This window comes from Ovis aries, chromosome 7 (assembly GCF_016772045.2).
Source record: "Ovis aries strain OAR_USU_Benz2616 breed Rambouillet chromosome 7, ARS-UI_Ramb_v3.0, whole genome shotgun sequence".
Taxonomy (NCBI): domain Eukaryota; kingdom Metazoa; phylum Chordata; class Mammalia; order Artiodactyla; family Bovidae; genus Ovis; species Ovis aries.
The window spans coordinates 75,492,277-75,512,727 of NC_056060.1; the positions used below are offsets into that span (position 1 = coordinate 75,492,277).

The 20,451-nt window shown below is 43.2% G+C and overlaps 1 long non-coding RNA gene across 1 annotated transcript in view; it reads right to left on the reverse strand.

Annotated features, from left to right (window-relative positions):
* The window catches only part of LOC121819991 (uncharacterized), an 88,889-nt gene that overhangs the window by 34,576 nt on the left and 33,862 nt on the right, over window positions 1-20,451 (reverse strand). The window contains exon 2 of the long non-coding RNA XR_009601265.1: window positions 2,643-2,798. This is a non-coding gene — a long non-coding RNA (uncharacterized LOC121819991). The remainder of the gene's footprint in view (window positions 1-2,642; window positions 2,799-20,451) is intronic.

Below are 20,451 nucleotides of genomic sequence, written 5' to 3' on the forward strand. Positions count from 1 at the left end.
TTAAGAGGCTCTTTAGTTCCTCTTCACTTTCTGCCATTAGAGTGGTATCATCTGCATATCTGAGGTTGTAGATATTTCTCCTGGCAATCTTGAATCAATCTTGTGATTCATCCAGCCTAGCATTTCTCATGATGTACTCTCTATATAAGTTAAATAAGCAGGGTGGCAATATACAGCCCTGTCTTACTCCCTTTCCAATTTGGAACCAGTCCATTGTTTCATGTCTGGTTCTAACTATTGTCTTGACCCCCTCACATATGTTTCTCAGGAGACAGGTAAGGTGGTCTGGTATTCCCATCTCTTTAAGAATTTTCCACAGTTTGTTGTGATCCACACAGTCAAAGGCTTTAGTGTAGTCAATGAAGCAGACTTACTTACTTACTTAAAGTTGCTCAGTTGTGTCTGACTCTTTGTGACTCCAGGGACTATACAGCCCATGGAATTCTCCAGGCCAGAATGCTGGAGTGGGTAGCTGTTCCTTTCTCCAGGGGATCTTTCCTACCCAGGAATCGAACCCAGGTCTCCGGCATTGCAGGCAGATTCTTTACCAGCTGAGCCACCAGGGACGCCCAAATGAAGCAGAAGTAGATGTTTTTTCCTGGACAGTTAATCCAGAGGGAGATTATCTTGGGTGTGTCTGACTCAGTCTGGTGGAAGCCCTTCAAAGAGGGCCAAGGCCCTTCCTGAAGTCCAGAAACTCTCCTAGCTTTGAAGAAATAAGCCCCATGGGGTGAGAGGGCTATTAGAAATGATCTCACTGCAAAGAACTGCAGGCAGCCTCTAGGAGCTGACACTAGCCAGCAAGGAAACAGGGGTCTCAGATCTAGAGCTGCAAAGAGATAAATTCTACCAACAACACGAGGGAGCTTGGAAGTGGATCTTGCCCCAGTCAAGCTTCTGATGAGACAGGAGCCTCCACTGACACCCAGATTTCAGCCTGGTGAGACCCTGAAGTAGAGAACCTAGCTAGGCTAGCCCTGGACTCCTGACCCACAAAGACTATGAAATAACAGCCATGTGTTGTTTTAAGCTGCTGACTGTGATAACTTGTTACACAACAGTAGATTATCTCCCTGTAGCTCTTCTGCTTTATACTGAGATAATAAAAAGGATGGTGAGGATAATGAAGGAATGAGGGTGGGAGGGGAGGAAAACCATGAAACATTTATTAAATACTTAATATATGCCAGGCACATTAGTCATGGTTCTGAAATGAGGCAAATGGGACCCTCAGGTGGTAAATTAGGGAGAATCTTACAACAGAACTATAATCAGAAGTATGCATAGGGTTAGGATTCCCAACAAGAGGTGTTGAGGCCATGAGCATCTCTAGGTGTGAATGTCTAAGGGGAGAAAGCAGAGTTAATGGAAGCTTTAGAGAGCTTAGCTATGGGAGAGGACTGCTTGACAGGAACTGGGGATGAAGGTGAAGGTAGATAGCCTCTACTAAAATGGTGAAAGCCAGGGAAATAAATCTCCTGGGTTCTTATTCCTTTGAGTAGCTATTCTACTAGTATCTCCCTTTGGTTGAATTCAACCAGAAGCCAGAGCGCAAAGATTACTTGGTGACACAGTCTCTAAGGCCCACAGCAGGGATGAATAAAGAGGTAGAGAATGGAACTGGAAGGGTAAATGGAGAATAATAAACTCTCATGGATTAGTTCGTTGATTTTTGGTACATGAGGACTGAAGTATAGCGATGTTATGTAATCTACCCAGGGCAAGAGAACCAATGGGCTTCCCAGGTGGCTCAGAGGTAAAGAATTCACCTTCCAATGGCGAGGACGCAGGAGACATGGGTTTGATCCTTGGGTCAGCAAGATCTCCTGGAAGAGGAAATGGCAACCCATTCCAGCATTCTTGCCTGGAGAATCCCATGGAGAGAGGAGCCTGGTGAGCTACAGAGTCCATTGGGTGGCAAACAGTCAGACATGAGTGAGCGACTGAGCATGCAAGAGAACCAATAGGTGGTAGAACGAAGATTGGAACCGAGGCATAGCTAGTCCCAGAACCCGGACTTTTTTAAAAAAACTAATTAATTAATTTGGCTACATTGGGTCTTAGTTGCGGCATGTGGGATCTTCACTGTACCATGTGGCTCTTTCGATGCAGCACAGACTCTCGAGTTATAGCACATGAACTCAGTAGTTGTGGAGCACAGGCTTAGCTACGCCGTGGCATGTGGACTCTTAATTCCCTGACTAGGGATCGAACTCGTGTCGATCTGCATTGCAAAGTGGACCATCAGGGAAGTCCCAGAGCCTGGACTCTAGACCACTCCAGTTAGAGTCACTGGAACCCTTTGTGCCTGTGACCTTTCTATTCCGGGCTTTCCTCTGGATCCTGGAAGTCCCTTTCCTGCTCAGCCACAGTGTAGGCTGGCTTCCTCTTTCTTCGCCATGGCCGCCTTCACGTTATTAAAGTTAGGTACTAGCATCCTGCTTGTGGGGGCCAGAATAGGTCCTCCATGATCACCATGGGTGACTAAATTTGGGGAGAAACAAACCTTTTCTCATGAGATTTCCAGCTGAGTTGTTCAGGACCAACAAGAACAGAAAACTCTCCAATGTTTCCAAAACCATCAAAGCCTTTGACATTTTCTCCCAGTCATTCCCAAATTACTTCAAAGTGTTTGTTCATACCTGGCAGGAGGGCACGGGAGAGAGTTTCAAAGCCTTTTGTGGAGATCCGCAGCCTTTACTCTCATTTGCAAAGCTTCTCCTCTGAAGAGGTGATGAGTTCAGCTATTTCAGGAGCAGGGATGTAGATGTGACCCTGGCTCAGCTCAGAGTAACTGCCTAGAGTTCCCGCAAGTATCAGGAAGAAAGGAAAAGGAAAGTTAAAAAGAAAACCTCTCAACATAGTTCGTAAACCTGCCAAATGCTTAATTAGCTTCTTTGTAGATCTGCAGCCCACTTTCTTCTAGAAAATGTCCTCGTAGGACAGTTAGGATATGGGATTTGGGGGCACAGAGGGCTTGGTTCTGGTCCCAGCTCAGCCACATATTAGCTAGATGACCTTGGGCAAGTCATTCATTCATGGAACTTTTATTGAGGGCTTTATCCTTGAGAAGTATAAAGATGAAAGACACAGTTTCTGCCCTTAGGGAGCACACAGAAAACTGAATAGAAAATGGTATATAAACAAACAGTTATATCCCAGTGTGATAAATGCTAAGATAGAGGTTCCATGAGGGGCGCCTGGAGAAGGAAAACCTAGCTCAGCCTGGAGAGGCTGATCTACCAAGCTCTCTGGGTTTCCATCCCTTGCTGTGAAACAGAGAGGTTTCATGTATTTGCAAGGGTAGCTAATTCATTCATTCAGTGCTGGACACTGAGGAGTATGGGCTTCCCTGGTAGTTCAGTGGTAAAAAAATCTGCCTGCTAAATACAGGAGATGTGGCTTCCATCCCCAGGTCAGGAAGATCCCTTGGAGTAGGAAATGGCAATCCCCTCCAGTATTCTTGCCTGGGAAATCCCATGGACAAAGGACCTCGGAGGGCTACCATGCATGGGGTCACAATGAGTTGGACATGATTTAGTGACTGGACAACAATTTAGGAGAATGCAAAGTTGCCTAAGGTTCAGCTCCCACATGAAGCCCCATTGGTGACTTGCACCTGTCTCTGTGAGAGGGAAAGAAAGCCAGCACGGCCCCTGCCCCTCACTCAGGATTCTCTCGAGGAGGAGCTCTTGCGTCTCCCTGTTCCTGCCTCAGTTTCCAACACACAGTATGTGCTTTCTTGGCCATCTGTTTGATTCTGGTGTGCTCTCTCTGTAAATGTGCTAAATTGAGAGAGGCAGGTTTTATTGGATTAGCAGAAGCAGAGCTGCTTGACAAAGGGAGTCAGAACTCAGCTGGAGTGAAACCAAGAACAAGAGGACAGAGAAGAGCAGAAAGGAGGGAACCGGAAAAGCTAGAGGCCAAGTCAGTCTGCTCCCAGGAGAATCCCAGGAGACTGGTCTGTGTCTCGAAGGCCGTAGAAGTTTAGGATTGATTGACTCTTCATGAGGATGAAACAAAAAAAGCTGGCAGAGCTGTTTCTTATTAGCAGCCAAATTAGTTTAGTGAAAGTCCTGCCTTCCAAGGGGGGTAAAATCAAGCTGTAATTAGGAAGTGAACACAGACTTCTTGAATAATTTGGGAGATGGTACCACTTCCTATAAAGGCATATGCTTTTTTTCAAAGGCAAGTCCAAAACCCTGCATTTCTCATTCATTAATGCCCCCATCGTTCATTCACTTAGAACTGGGCAATGAGAGGGATGCAAAGTTGTACAAGACTCAGCTCCTGCTTCCAATTTTATTCTAGTAAACCTTTTGGCTAAGGTCAAGGGTAGTATTGGAGCTTCCCTAATGGCTCAGCGGTGAAGAATTCACCTGCCAATGCAGGAGATACAAAAGATGAACATTCGATCCCTGGGTCAGGAAGATCCCCTGGAGGAGGAAATGACAACCCACTCCAGTATTCTTGCCTGGAGAACCCCACGGACAAAAGAGCCTTGTGGGCTACAGTCCATAGGGTGGCAAAGAGTAGGACACACCTGAAAATACACAAACATTTACTGAACACCACGTGCCAGGCACTGGACTCCATTTGAGAATCAGGAATAAATAGAGCATGGTTTCTTACCTTACGGAGTTTATAGACTGGTCAATTTGCTAATAAAATGTCTTCCCACTTAGAATATTCTAAACACTAACTTGAACAGATATATTTTTCTCTCCTGTGATTTTGTCAGTTCTCTGGCCTTTGTTGGGAGTAAATAAATAAATAAGTAAATAAAGCAAGTAAGTATTTATAAGTAAATAAAGTAAGTAAATAAATCCTCCGGATTTATTCTAGAAGCTTGCCACTTCAGCTCTGAGCTCAGTTATTTGTGACTGGGAGAGAAAAGAATGGTCTGTTTCCTATCTCTCCCCTCCAGGTTTAACAATGCACCTGGCTGGATTAGACACATCCACTTTGTTCTCTAAATGAGGTGTTGCACACACTGAGTCATTTTTCTGGCTTTTGAAAAAGCTCAATTCAACCCTCCAATTTCCTACCTTTCTTTTCCACCTGCCTTGTTTAATAGTTAGGCTACTTAATAAAAGCTTTTGATGAGGAGTGGGGGAGGAAGACGGTGATTGTTCAGGTTTAAGAGTGCCTGAGGAATAGAGCAGCTACCTCTGCCAGAGTCATCATGTTCTGGGTTGTTCCCTAGGCATCAGGTTGAAGGAAAAGGTCAGAGGCCTTTCCCACTTGAGGGCCAAGGCGTGGCTGACCTCAGGTTGTACTGTCTCCAAGGGTCCTGCCAAGGATTCACGTTTGGCTCCTGTCTCTAGCCGCCTTGATCCTGCTCCTGACTTGCTTCTCATTGCACATACTTGCTTGGAGCTTCTACTAACAGCAGACGAGTTCAAATATACCCTGGGTTTGGAGATTAGAGGGCAGATTAGACTGGGTGAAGGTAAGGAAAAAATTGCAGGTCAGCGTGTGATGATGCAAAGGAGTCCAGAGGCCTCCCTGGAGGAGAATATTTCAGGAGGAAGGCACTCAAGGCATGGACCTGAGCAAAAGAGAAGGGGAGAGAGAACGTCTTACCAAGAGGCTACATAGCTTGGGGGGAAAGGCACTGGTTTTGTAGAGATTGAGATGTCGGTTCAGATTCCAGCTCACCATCTACTAGCCATATGATCTTATACAAGTTGCTTGGGCTTCTCAAGCTTCAGTTTCCTCATCTCTAAAATGGAGCTAAGAATATCTATTTGTATAGTCTTTGTGAGAACTAGTAATAAACTGTGTCAAGTTACTGGCATGCAGTAAACTATTGATAAAGGTATATGTAATTATTTATTGAGTACTTTTAAAATACTAGGTACCTTATATAGTAGTTTAGAGGGATTTTGTTAGTGGTAAAGAATCTGCCTGCCAATTCAAGAGATGTAAGAGACAGGTTCAATCCTGGCATCAGGAAGATCCCTTGGAGAAGGGAAAGGCAATCCTCTCCAGTATTCTTGCCTGTAAAATCCCATGGACAGAGGCGCCTGGTGGTACAGCCTACGGGGTCGTAGAGAGTCAGAAACGACTGAGCAACAGCACATATCAGGGGGATATGTGTAGAAAGTGTGGTATGCCCAGTAGGATTGACCAGTGAATTATCTGAGGAGCTTTTCCTTGGGTTGTCTGGCAATGGGCTACCTCCTTCTCCAAAAGGAGTACTGGCTATACCAACCTCAACTTCCTGTGGGACCAGGAGACCTCAAGCTGGGCATTTCAAGCACTTCCATAAGCAGCGGGCCCCTAAATTCATACTGCTTAGTATCTGAACCCCCAAATATTTACACCTCCAACACAGCCCCTCTCAAGCTGACCTATAAAAAGGAAAAATAAAAAAGGGATTCCTCCTTAAGGGCGTAGCTCTACGGCACATCCAACCACACCCCACCGGAACTTGCCTTCCTGCAGGATCCAGGGAGAACAGAGGACCTGCATACCTGCCCCCTTTATGAGTTTCACCTGCACCAGTGATGCTCCTAGTACTGAGTTCTTTGCCAGAGCAGAAAGGCAGTCTCTATTAGGAAATGACAACTCTAAATGCTGTATGAAAACTACTGTGATAGAATTACTTCACATGGCCCTAATGGGGTGCAGAGAAGAGGCATCTAACTGCCTTTTGCAGAATGTCCTACTTGAAAGAAGAGTTGGCTGGGCAGATGTGCAGAGAGACATTCCCATTCAGAGGAAATAGCAGGGTGTAGAGGCGAGAGAGCAACTCAGGCGTTCTGTTTGCTCAGTTACCTGAGTAGCAATGTGCCAGATGATGCTGGAGAGGTAAACGTGTCTTTGAGGGTTTGCTGAGAAACTGGAATTACTGGAGGTAATGGAGAGTCACCGGAATGTGTGAGGCAGATGTGCATTTTAGAAAGATCATTCTGCAAGCTATGTGAAGCACGAATTTGGAGGAGCAAGACTGGAGGCAACAACCCAGGGAACAACTGATGATTGCACCAACCAGGATAGAACAGTGAGAACAGAGCAGAGAAGATTTGAGAGAGAGACACAACAAATTAGGACTAAAAGAGGATTTAGTAATAGTTAGTTCTTTCTTTCACAGCTGAGGAAATTGAGGAATAAAGAGATGATATCACTTCTTGGAAGTTGAATCTTCTTGTACCCCAGATCTCCTTTTTCTAAGGAATATCTTAGGGTCCACTTCTCTACATAAGGTGTTCTTGATCTTTGGAAGAGTAAGGGTAGGACAGGAGGGGGACTGCTAAGGAAGAGTACATTAGACGTGAGAAGGGAGTGGCTGTGTGAGTCTCTTTCATTTCTTTCCCCTGATGGTTGCTCAAAGCTTCCTTCATTTTAGAGAAATGTAGTTCTGTGAAAAAGCATTCACAGAACTGCAACCTCTAGTGTGTTGATTTCTTTGTAGAAGGATTGATGGTGTTATTTCCTGGCAAATAAAACACACCCAATTTACGCATACTTGGGAGTGCATGGGCGTAACCCTGCAATGTGCACAGAGAGGCAGAAATTCTACTGGATGCAGCGAATGCGGGCTATCAGTGAGATCTGATTGGTTGCCTGATGTGCTCTGACACCCAAGCGTTCAGCATCCTTTCTAGAGAGTGTCACTCAAGATGTGCACAATGAAATCATCTTGTGACATAGATATTAATTAGGCACATTTAACAGAGAGGGACACTAAAGCCCAGAGGGCCTGAGATCATGCCTGTGGACACAAGTAAGTAAACAGGAGAGCTGGAATTCCCTGTTCTTCCCACTACACCTGTTTACCTTCCTGGAAGCTGGTGCAGGACTTGCCATCATTTTCTCTTTTAACTCTAACACTTGCACACCTATGGCTGTATGATTAGTTGGTCAGAGAAAGGGTATGTACAGTCTGTCTTACACTTTTGATCCTCTGACTCAAGCATAGACTGGAGCACACATGGATGGGTTTGAGTTGTTCTCAGGATCAGAAGATGTCCTTCAACAGCATAGCTGCCATGTGAGCCTTCTGCAGCAGGGGGTTCCTATAGGACCAAGGGGACAAAACTCCTGGAGTGGGGTCCTTGCTTTCCTATCAGAGACTTCTCTTTTAAGGTCTGTTTCCCCAAATATAGCACAATCTACACTTTCCACAACACCACTTCTCTTCCCTTAAGTGAGAGTGAGAAAAAGAAATGTTAACACCAATTAGCTTTTTTCTTTATACAGTCCATGGAATTCTCCAGGCCAGAATACTGGACTGGGTAGCCTTTCTCTTCTCCAGGGGATCTTCCCAACCCAGGGATTGAACCAGGGTCTCCTGCCTTGCAGACAGATTCTTTATCAACTGAGCTACCAGGGAAGCCGCAGCTTTTTTCTTAAACATATTAATGCTTCATTGTAATGTTTATCAAATATTATACAATATAAATATTATACATAAAATAAATAACAAAAATAATATTTGTTATAAAATTGTTGAAAGTATACATAAACATTTGCGTATACACGCATATACGTATGTCTGCATATTCGTGTATGTGAGTGTAGATATAAAAGATAAAGGTATCTGTGTATAAAGCCATAACCATATTTCTCTTGCACAAGTGGGCTCACAGTGTACAAGCTATCCTGCAATTTGCTTTTTTCCAGTTATCAAATAAATTGTTTTCCTTTTTAAGATCATAATGATGGGTTTCTCGGAGCTAGCAGTTCTAGAGCATGTCCGTAGCTCCACTGTTTCCTGACGACTCATGATAGTTGTGCTTTTTAATAAAGCCTGTGTATAACCAGATCAAACAATATCATGGATCCAAGACACTTTACAAACATAGGGTGCTGTACTCATGTGGGTTATTAAAATACTGGGTGCAGCGTGAAGATACATTCATGCACGAGTGGGTTGGATGCTTCCCATAGAGTTCTGTGCCATAGCTAGTGGAGCATGTTTGCACTTTGGACAGGGGGAGGGGCAGACCACTGAGGTTAATACAGTTGGTCCGGCCTGCTGGCATGTGCTCACCATGGAAGCCTTTCAAGGTCCCCTTGTGCCTGGCTTCTGGCCACCTCTGTCCCCCATAGCACCTGGGTGACTGATCGGAGGAGGTTTCCTTATCACATCTCTTTCGCCAAACAAGACTACAGCCACCATGGAGGCAGGGATTCACCCTAACCTTCCCAGGAGCTCAGAATCTGACAAGGTTTGACTTGGTGGAGAACAAGGGGCATCACTTTAAATCTTTAAAACACCTCCAAATCCCTCAAAGACACTCCAAATCCCTTTCTGGTTCAGTTTAACATTTCACTTCTCCCTACTTCCGGTTGAGAGTTTGAGAAAAACCAGATTGGTGGTTGACTGGTTGGGTTTTTTTTTTTAACCTATTGACAAGCCTGGCTTAAAACTGCTCAACCATTTTTTAGCTCCCAATACTGTGTGTCTATAGATAAACAGGCATATATATTATCTACTTTTGTTTACTTTTCCCCAAATGGAAGTCCATTAATTCCCCAATATATTTTACAGAATGACTTGCCTGTTTCTAACATGGGGAAGATATATTAATCCTTAGTCCTGAAATGTTTAAGTTAGAAAATAATGGGAAGTAGAAGAAAAAGAAGGACCAAGATGACTCATTTATCTCAGATGTTTACGCTAAACTACTTCAGAAGTGCCAGCAATGAATTAAAACCAGATTTACAGAAGAATGACCCAACTCGCACTTTACCAGCGACACTTTAGTTCTTTAGCAAAAAGTGCACTGTATGTCTAGAAGAGAGGAGCTTGATGATGACTTGAGTCAAGTAGCATGGACTTAGCTCCAACTGGTCTGGGGATAACGAATCAATATTTTCTCTCTATGGACCGAAACCTCTTTAGAAGATGACAAAGGGAAGCCATAGTCAAGTATAAGATAGTGACATCCTGTGATATGTTAGTGCTGAGAAAGAGAGCTGGCCTGGAAGAAGAGCAAGATCTTTTCTTGCTCACTGAATCGTAAACCAAATCTGCTCCTCTGCTTGTTCCGTGGTGCTCCTCCTGCTTTAATCTTTCCCTAGGCACAAATGCAGCAGCCCTACAGGGATCCATCAACCGAGTTTTCTATAAGATGATCTGAAGGCTGACGATGCCAGCATGTGATGAATGATAAAGGCTAGGGTTGTGGTCAAGTTAAAAATCAGGGAAAAAATAAGATGCAGGTCAAGGACCCTTTCACTGAGAGGTTAATAGGACTTTATATTTAACTAGTAACTGCAGGGAAGGAACTAATCTTGCAACGGAATAGATATTCTTGACAATGTTAATTGGATGCCACCAATTGGCATTCAATTTTATGCATTTATTGTCCAAGTTGTAAGTTTGATCTTGGAATGAACAGGTAGTGAAAGACTTGAGAAGCTTAATAAGTGAGGTTATTTACTTTGTGTATAAATGAAGATGAGGTTTTGAGTGAATAAAGATGAAGAGAGAGAGAGAAACTGACTAACCCTAACCCTGAGCAGGTACTTCAGGTGGGTCCTCCTAGGTAGCATATGTTGATGAAAGTGATCTCAGAGCCAGCACTGGCCCTCAGCCCTGGGCATGCAGGACCTCCAAGTCAGTCCACTTGGCAGTGGGCAGGCCCTAGTAGGGCTGACAAAAAAAGTACAGGGCGCTCAGTTAAATTTGAATTCTAAATAACAACAAATATTTTTTTAGTAAAAGTATGTCCCATGCAATATTGTATATATATTTGCTGAATCTGGCAACCCAGGCTTCCAAATTAGTTAACTCACTAGAGACTTATTGATAAGTCAGAATGCCAAAGTGTGGACTTTTAGGGCAGGGTACACCTTTCCATGTATCAGTGCCCTCGACCTACTGTCTATTCCATGCTCCTTTAGGGGTTTGGTTAGCCATGTTGGTTGGTGAATGTCACGTGGTGGTAAAGCAGTTAAGTGGGCTCACAGGCTACACATCCGGCTGCAGGAGACACCCAGAGGAACTCTGGGTGTTGACTACAGGGACACTGCCCAGAACCTGGACTACAGTCCAGGTAGACACGGTGTGTGTCTCTCACCCTGACAGGGTTGCAATAAAATGGGGCTTAAACTCTTCTTTTTCAATATTTATTTTTCTTTTTAAAAAATTTATTTATTTATTTTAATTGGAGGCTAATTACTTTATAATATTGTAGTGGTTTTTGCCAAACGTCGACATGAATCAGCCATGGGCATACATGCGTTCCCCATCCAGAACCCCCCTCCCACCTCCCTCCCCATCCCAACCCCCAGGGTCATCCCAGTGCACCAGCCCTGAGCACCCTGTCTCATGCATTGAACCTGGACCAGCAATCCACTTCACATATGATAATATACACGTTTCAGCGCTATCCTCTCAAATCATCCCACCCTTGCCTTCTCCCACAAAGTCCAAAAGACTGTTTTTTATATCTGTCTCTTTTGTTGTCTCTCATATAAGCTCATTGTTACCATCTTTCTAAATTCCATATATACGCTTTAGTATGCTGTATCAGTGTTTTTCTTTCTGACTTACTTCTCTCTGTATAATAAGCTCCAGTTTCATCCACCTCATTAGAACTAATTCAAATGCATTCTTTTTAATGGCTGTTAATATTCTATTGTGTGTATGTATCACAGCTTTCTTATCCATTCATTTGCCTACGGACATCTAGGTTGCTTGCATGTCCTGGGTATTAAACAGTGCTGTGATGAACGTTGGGGTACACATGTCTCTTTCAGTTCTGGTTTCCTTGGTGTGAATGCCCAGCAGTGTGATTGCTGGGTCGTATGGCAGTTTTATTTCCAGTTTTTTAAGGGATGTCCACACTGTTCTCCATAGTGGCTGTACTAGTTTGCATTCCCACCAAGAGTGTAAGAAGGTTCCCTTTTCTCCGCACCCTCTCCAGCATACATTGTTTGTAGAATTTTTGATAGCAGCCATTCTGACTGGTGTGAGATAGTACCTCATTGTGGTTTTGATTTGCATTTCTCTGATAGTGAGTGATGTTGAACATCTTTTCATGTGTTTGTTAGCCATCTGTGTGTCTTCTGTGGAGAAATGTCTATTCAGTTCTTTGGCCCATTTTTTGATTGGGTCATTTATTTTTCTGGAATTGAGTTGGAGGAACTGCTTGTAAATTTTTGAGGTTAATTCTTTGCCAGTTGTTTCATTTGCTATTATTTTCTCCCATTCTGAAGGCTGTCTTTTCAATCCCTATCAAACTACCAATGGTATTTTTCAGAGAACTAGAACAAATAATTTCACAATTTGTATGGAAATACAAAAACCTCGAATAGCCAAAAGCAATCTTGAGAAAGAAGAATGGAACTGGAGGAATCAACCTGCCTGACTTCAGACTATACTACAAAGCTACAGTCATCAAGACAGTATGGTACTGGCACAAAGACAGAAATATAGATCAATGGAACAAAATAGAAAGCCCAGAGATAAATCTATGCACCTATGGACACCTTATATTTGACAAACGAGGCAAGAATACACAGTGGAGAAAAGACAATCTCTTTAACAAGTGGTGCCACGAAAACAGGTCAACCACTTGTAAAAGAATGAAACTAGAACCCTTTCTAACACCATACCCAAAAATAAACTCAAAATGGATTAAAGATCTAAATGTAACACCAGAAACTATAAAATTCTTACAGGCAAAACACTCTCTGACATAAATCACAGCAGGATCCTCTATGACCCACCTCCCAGAGTAATGGCAATAAGAGCAAAAATAAACAAATGGGACCTAATTAAACTTAAAAGCTTTTGCACAATGAAGGAAACTATAAGCAAGGTGAAAAGACAGCCTTCAATATTTATTTTTCCAAAAACTTTTGCAAGTCACCAAAATCTTACTCTTCATCACAGACATGATGTAATTTCTAAGATACCTGCTGATTCTGCTGATTAAATCAATTTATACTGATGGAGCTGCTTTTGAGGGAGTCCTGATAGATCTCTTGCTGAGGTTTAGGAAACTTGATAGTCTTAAGTAGCAGATAGTAATTTTATAAGATAGTTTCAGATATGTACATATGTATCATTGATTTTCCAGAACAGAACATAGTTTTCATCTCAGATTCCTTTTCTGTGTGATGCAGAAAAAAATTAATCTAGTAACTACCAGGGAGATTAATTCACACTTACATTATCTCCCTTGCTTTACTTTGGATGGAATCTCAGTGGGAGGGGAGTGAGAGAGGGGGAACCCATACAACACCATGCACTCTGTGTGGGTACCTCCCAAGATGAGTAGCTGCCCCATCTTGTCTTTGATCGTGGAATCCTCCCCTCTGGCATCCAGAGTTGTCCTTGAAGGTGGCTACATGCCATCTGGTTTGCTCAGTTCATTCTTCCACACATGGTTGTTCTTCCATGGTGTGACTCCCCCAGGCTGCTGACTGTCACTCTCAGCTAACTTCTAAGCCACTCTCTAGGTATAGGGTTCAGCTCCTCTCCCACACCTCTTTGGGGCCACAGGAAGCAAGGCTGTCACTGAGTTCTCTTCCTCTGTCACCTGTAATGCCATCTCTTCTCTGTTGACCCCATATCACTGGGGTATAAGCACATCTGTGGGGTTAGCTGCCCATCCACCATAGGAAGTAGACACAAGCCTTTTCTGTTCTCAGTTTCCTCAAAGATCACCTGGTGTTCCACCTCCAACCACAGGTCTCTCTCTTCTGAGGGGATTCACCCTGGGAAAATGACAGGGGGCTAAGGCCTCTCTTGGAGACCACACATCCCTATGATCCAGGTAATCCTACTTGAGTGCCTAAGGGCTGGTTATCTTGGATGGTTCCTTTGGATCCATCTTGTTTGTCTTCTGGTTAGGCATGACATTGTACAGGAGACAGGGATCAAGACCATCCCCAAGAAAAAGAAATGCAAAAAGCAAAATGGCTGTCTGGGGAGGCCTTAAAAATAGCTGTGAAAAGAAGAGAGGTGAAAAGCAAAGGAGAAAAGGAAAGATATAAGGAAAGATATAAGCATCTGAATGCAGAGTTCCAGAGAATAGCAAGAAGAGATAAGAAAGCCTTCTTCAGCAATCAATGCAAAGAAATAGAGGGAAAGAACAGAATGGGAAAGACTAGAGATCTCTTCAAGAAAACTAGAGATACCAAGGGAACATTTCATGCAAAGATGGGCTCAATAAAGGACAGAAATAGTCTGGACCTAACAGAAGCAGAAGATATTAAGAAAAGGCGGCAAGAATACACAGAAGAACTGTACAAAAAAGATCTTCACGACCCAGATAATCATGACTGTGTGATCACTAATCTAGAGCCAGACATCCTAGAATGAAGTCAAGTGGGCCTTAGAAAGCATCACTACAAACAAAGCTAGTGGAGGTGATGGAATTCCAGTTGAGCTGTTTCAAATCCTGAAAATTGATCCTGTGAAAGTGCTGCACTCAATATGCCAGCAAATTTGGAAAACTCAGCAGTGGCCACAGGACTGGAAAAGGTCAGTTTTCATTCCAATTCCAAGGAAAGGCAATGTCAAAGAATGCTCAAACTACCGCACAATGGCACTCATCTCACATGCTAGTAAAGTAATGCTCAAAATTCTCCAAGCCAGGCTTCAGCAATAAGTGAACTGTGAACTTCCTGATGTTCAAGCTGGTTTTAGAAAAGGTAGAAGAACCAGAGATCAAATTGCCAACATCCGCTGGATCATGGAAAAAGCAAGAGAGTTCCAGAAAACCATCTATTTCTGCTTTATTGACTATGCCAAAGCCTTTGACTGTGTGGATCACAATAAACTGTGGAAAATTCTGAGAGAGATGGGAATACTAGACCACCTGACCTGCCTCTTGAGAAGTCTGTATGCAGGTCAGGAAGCAACAGTTAGAACTGGACATGGAACAACAGACTGGTTCCAAATAGGAAAAGGAGTACGTCAAGGCTGTATATTGTCACCCTGCTTATTTAACTTCTATGCAGGGTACATCATGAGAAATGGTGGACTGGAAGAAACACAAGCTGGAATCAAGATTGCTGGGAGAAATATCAATAACCTCAGATATGCAGATGACACCACCCTTATGGCAGAAAGGGAAGAGGAACTAAAAAGCCTCTTGATGAAAGTGAAAGAGGAGAGTGAAAAAGTTGGCTTAAAGCTCAACATTCAGAAAATGAAGATCATGGCATCTGGTCCCATCACTTCATGGCAAATAGATGGGGAAACAGTGGAAAGAGTGTCAGACTTAATTTTTGGGGGCTCCAAAATGACTGCAGATGGTGATTGCAGCCATGAAATTAAAAGACGCTTACTCCTTGGAAGGAAAGTTATGACCAACCTAGATAGTATATTCAAAAGCAGAGACATTACTTTGCTTACTAAGGCTATGGTTTTTCCAGTAGTCATATATGGATGTGAGAGTTGGACTGTGAAGAAGGCTGAGCACCGAAGAATTGATGCTTTGAACTGTGGTGTTGGAGAAGACTCATGGGAGTCCCTTGTACTGCAAGGAGATCCAACCAGTCCATTCTGAAGGAGATCAGCCCTGGGATTTCTTTGGAAGGAATGATGCTGAAGCTGAAACTCCAGTACTTTGGCTACCTCATGGGAAGAGTTGACTCATTGGAAAAGACTCTGATGCTGGGAGGGATTAGGGGCAGAAGGAGAAGGGGACGACAGAGGATGAGATGGCTGGATGGCATCACTGACTCGATGGACGTGAGTCTGAATGAACCCCAGGAGTTGGTGATGGATAGGGAGGCCTGGCGTGCTGTGATTCATGGGGTCGCAAAGAGTCGACATGACTGAGCAACTGAACTGAACTGAACTGAGGCTCAAATAGTTGTTGAAAGTTCAGGTCTTTTCTCCCAAGTCTAGGTCTTGTGTTCAGTACTCTCATTTGACTCTTGAAAGCTAAGCACTGACTTTCTTTTCCTTGGCATTCTAGCTGTAGCAGCATCACTTTTCCCTAGCATAGGACATGCCTTGGATAGCACAGAAGGAGAGGACCGTGGAGTGCGCAAAGTTGATGGGCAAAAGGAAGACCTAGTTAATATCTCAAAATATCCTTGGGCTGCACTGACAATGGACCTGCACTGAGCTCTGTGCCTCAGACCCGTGTGATCCTCAGAACGTGATTCTCATTTCCAGATGAAGAGATAAAGGTCGAAGAGGGGATAGGTAGCTTGTTCCAAGATCCCAGATATAAGTGATGGAGAAAGAATTGAACCTAGGATAATCTAAATATCAAAGCCTCTGTTTAAAATCCTAACAGTGGTCTCATTATCTTGGTAAACAACTGACTCTTCAGAAAGTTCATTAAAAACAATTCTGATAAAGACTCGCTGCAGGAGATCCTGATCCAGTTGGTCTGTGATGGGGCCTGGTTGTCTGCATTTTGAACAGTAGGTAAATCTGTAGGTAATTGAGACACACACTCTCCCACTTGTTACCTGTGTGGTTTGGGACAAATTACTTCACCTCCCACTGCCTCAGTTTCCTCATTTGTTAAATGGGGGACAATGATATCCCTCCCACTTTTGAGTTGCTGTAGGAATTAGATAAGTTTAAAGTACAAGCACTAGGAAGAGTGTATGGCACATAATAAATGCCCGATAAGCATTAAAAATGATTACTTTTGCTGTCTCTTAGCAGCAACTTACTTACAAAACATTTTTTAGAAGCTCTGCTTCCTGGACAGATTACATAAAAGAATAATTGCCTGCATTTACATAGATTTTTAATAGTCTGTGTCTCAGGCAGTGATTTTCTTTTTTCTTTTTTTTTTTTTTTTAGCCTCTTTTCCCAAATCTTGGCTTATGCCAAATTTGGATCCCATGGTCTCCTGCCATCCCAACCATCTGGAGACCATATTTTGAAAATAAGTTGAAATTAAGCCACAAATGTAATGATGGTGGCAGGTCAAAGAGAACTAGATCTATGATTCTCAACCTCGGTTGTAACTTAGAAATACAGAAAAGAGCTTAAAACAATGCCCAAGTCATATCCAAGATCAATTCATATCAGACTCTTTGGGAACAGGGCCCAGCCATCAGCATATTTTTATCTCCAAGTGATCTAATGTGTGCCCATTGTACCCCAACTCTAGCTCTACTAAATAGCAATTCTAAGGGTGGGACCCAGTCGTCTGTGTTCAAACAAGCCTTCCTTAAACCTCAGGACGTTTGATGTGAACTATTTCATTGTTCTCCCCATGTCCAGATCTCTGTTTTTGCTTCTCTTCCCAGTAGGGGGTGACGTAAAAGCAAGACAGAAGATACATTAACTCAGTTCCCTTAAGAAGGTGTAAGCAGGTCAGTTTTTGTTTAGTCACTAAGTCATGTCCAACTCTTTAAGACCTGATGGACTGTAGCCTGCGAGGCTCCTCTGTCCATGGGATTTCCCAGACAAGAATACTGGAGTGGGTTGCCATTTCCTTCTCCAGGGGATCTTCCCGACCCAGGGATTGAACCCATGTCTACTGCATTGGCAGGCAGATTCCTTACCGCTGAGCCACCAGGGAAGCCTAGACAGGTCAGTACTGTTTATCCAATTGATATTTATTCTAGCCAGACCTGCCCTAGTCTAGGGGAATGAGGATCTTGCAGCCTAAATGCCTGCATCCCAAGGGACTCATGATCCAATTAACTGAGGTTGCACTTCCTCAGAATGGAGACTGCGTCAATATTTGTCTAAAACTCTCCTTTTCTCCAATTCTATCTCTGCCCTGGAAGCTTCACGGAGACCAATAACACATAAACAAGTTCCAAACCAACCCATCTGCTTCACATTTCCTGCAGAATGCTAAAACGAGTCTTTTAGTGTTGCTTAAAATACGTCCCTCTCCTCCTGCCCTGCCCCCCACCAGGGTGTTTGCTCTGCGTCCTCAGACCACCTCAGCCCCTGCCTCCTCCTCCACCTAGGCCCCTTCTGCACAGACTTGGCTTTACACAATGCTCACAGTTATTCCTGGCATTAGCTTTTTTGGCTTAGGGCACAGCCAATGATATCTTTTTCTTCTTCTGTTTGAAGCACTGTCTTCGGTCTCCTCATTTGTCCCTTTCTCCTCTGGCAAGTGCAATGCTATGACATTTGAAAGTGGCCTGGTTCCCTGGAGTCTGGTAAATGGCCTGCTGCTAGAATTAGCGTGACAGAACCGTGAGCAGAAGCGTAGAGCTGAGCTAACAGGACCTGCTCTCCTGGGGCGCAGACACTCCTCTTGGGACTTCCACAGCACACTTGCGAGGTTGGAGTGCCAGGGCGCTGGGAGGTGGTACCTGGAGTAAGTCTGAAATTCCTTCCTAAATTTGAACAGTGGCTCCATGTGACTTCCCTGGTGGCTCAGATGGTAAAGAATCTGCCTGTAATGCAGAAGACCTATGTTCGATCCCTGGGTTGGGAAGATCCCTTGGAGAAGGGAATGACAGCCCACTCTAGGATAATTGCCTGGAGAACTCCATGGGCAGAGGAGTCTGGTGGCTACAGTCCAGGATATTGCAAAGAGTCGAACACAGCTGAGCAACTAACACTTTCCATGTGACCTTAAACCACTTGTGGCTTTGCACTGCTCTAACTTAAGTAGAGACCTTTGCCATCAATTAATTATAGTCAGGCCCTATTAAGTTGCAAGGTACAGGCATACCTCATTTTATCAAACTCTGCTTTATTTCTCTTCCAAGATATTGCCTTTTTTGTTTTTTAAACCAGGTGAAGGTTTGTGGCAACTCTGTGTCCAGCAAGTCTATCAGTACCATTTTCCCAACAGCATTTGCTTACTTGATGTCTGTATCACATTTTGATAATTCTTGTGATATTTCAAACTTTTAAATTATTATTATATTTGTCTTGTGATCTATGGTCTTTGATGTTATTACTGTCATTGTTTTGGGGAGCCATGAACCATGTCCATGTAAGATGGTGAACTTATTTGAAAAATGTTGTGTGTGTTGTGACTACTCTACTGACCAGCTGTTCTCATCTTACTCCTTCTCCTTGGGCTTTCCTATTCCCTGAGACATGTCAGTATTGAAATTAGGCCAATCAGGAACCCTACAGTGACATCCAAGTGTTCAAGTGACAGGGAGAGTCATATGTCTCTCACTTTAAATCAAAGCTGGAATAGATTAAGCTTAGTGAGGACACATGTCAAAAGCCGAGATAGGCCTAAAGCTAGGACTCTTGCATCAGTTAGTCAAGCTGTGAATGGGGAAAAACTTTTCTTGTGGGAAATGAAAAGCACTACTCCAGGAGACACAAAAGCAAAACAGCCTTATTGCTGATATAGAGAAAGTTCTGGCGATCTGGATAGAAGATAGAACCAGTCACAGTATTTCCTTAAGCCAAAATCTAATCCAGAACAAGGCCCTAATGCTCTTCAATTCTAGGAAGGATGAGAGAAGTAAGGAGAATGCAGAAGGAAAGTTTGAAGCTAGCAGAGGTTGATTCATGAAGTTTAAGGAAAGAAGCTGTTACCATAGCATAAAAGTGCAAAGTGAAGCAGCAAGTGCTGGTGTAGAAGTTGCAGCAAGTAATCCAGGAGATCTAGCTAAGATAATTAATGAGGGTGGCAACACTAAAACACTAAAGATTTTCAGTGTAGACAAAACAGCCTTATCTTGCAAGAAGATGCCATTCAGCACTTTGGTATTAATAGCTAGAGAGGAGAAGTCAATATCTGGCTTCAAAGCTTCAAAGGACAGTCTGACTTTTTTTATGAGGGATAATGCAGCTGGTGACTTTGAGTTGAAGCCGATGCTCATTTACCATTCTGAAAATCTTAGGGTCCTTAAGAACTATGCTCAATCTACTCTGCCTGTGCTCTATAAATTAAACTTCAGAGCTTGGATGACAGCACATCTGCTTTACAATGTGGTTTACTAAATATTTAAGCCCACTGTTGAGATCCATTGCTCAGAAAAAAGACCCCTTTTAGAATATTACTGCTCACAGACAAAGAACCTGATCATCCAAGAGCTCTGATGGAGATGTACAAGATGAAGGTTGTTTTCACAACTGTTAACACAACATCCATTCTGTAGTCGGTGGGTCAAGGAGTCATTTTGACTTTCAAGGCTTATTATTTCAGAAATACATTACATAAAGCTATATTTAACTTATATGCAGAGTACATCATGGGAAACGCGGGGCTGGAAGAAGCACGAGCTGGAATCAAGATTGCTGGGAGAAATATCAATAACCTCAGATATGCAGATGACACCACCCTTATGGCAGAAAGTGAAGAGGAACTAAAAAGCCTCTTGATGAAAGTGAAAGAGGAGAGTGAAAAAGTTGGCTCAAAGCTCAACATTTAGAAAATGAAGATCATGGCATCTGGTCCCATCACTTCATGGCAAATAGATGGGGAAACAGTGGAAAGAGTGTCAGACTTAATTTTTGGGGGCTCCAAAATCACTGCAGATGGTGATTGCAGCCATGAAATTAACAGACGCTTACTCCTTGGAAGAAAAGTTATGACCAACCTAGACAGCATATTAAAAAGCAGA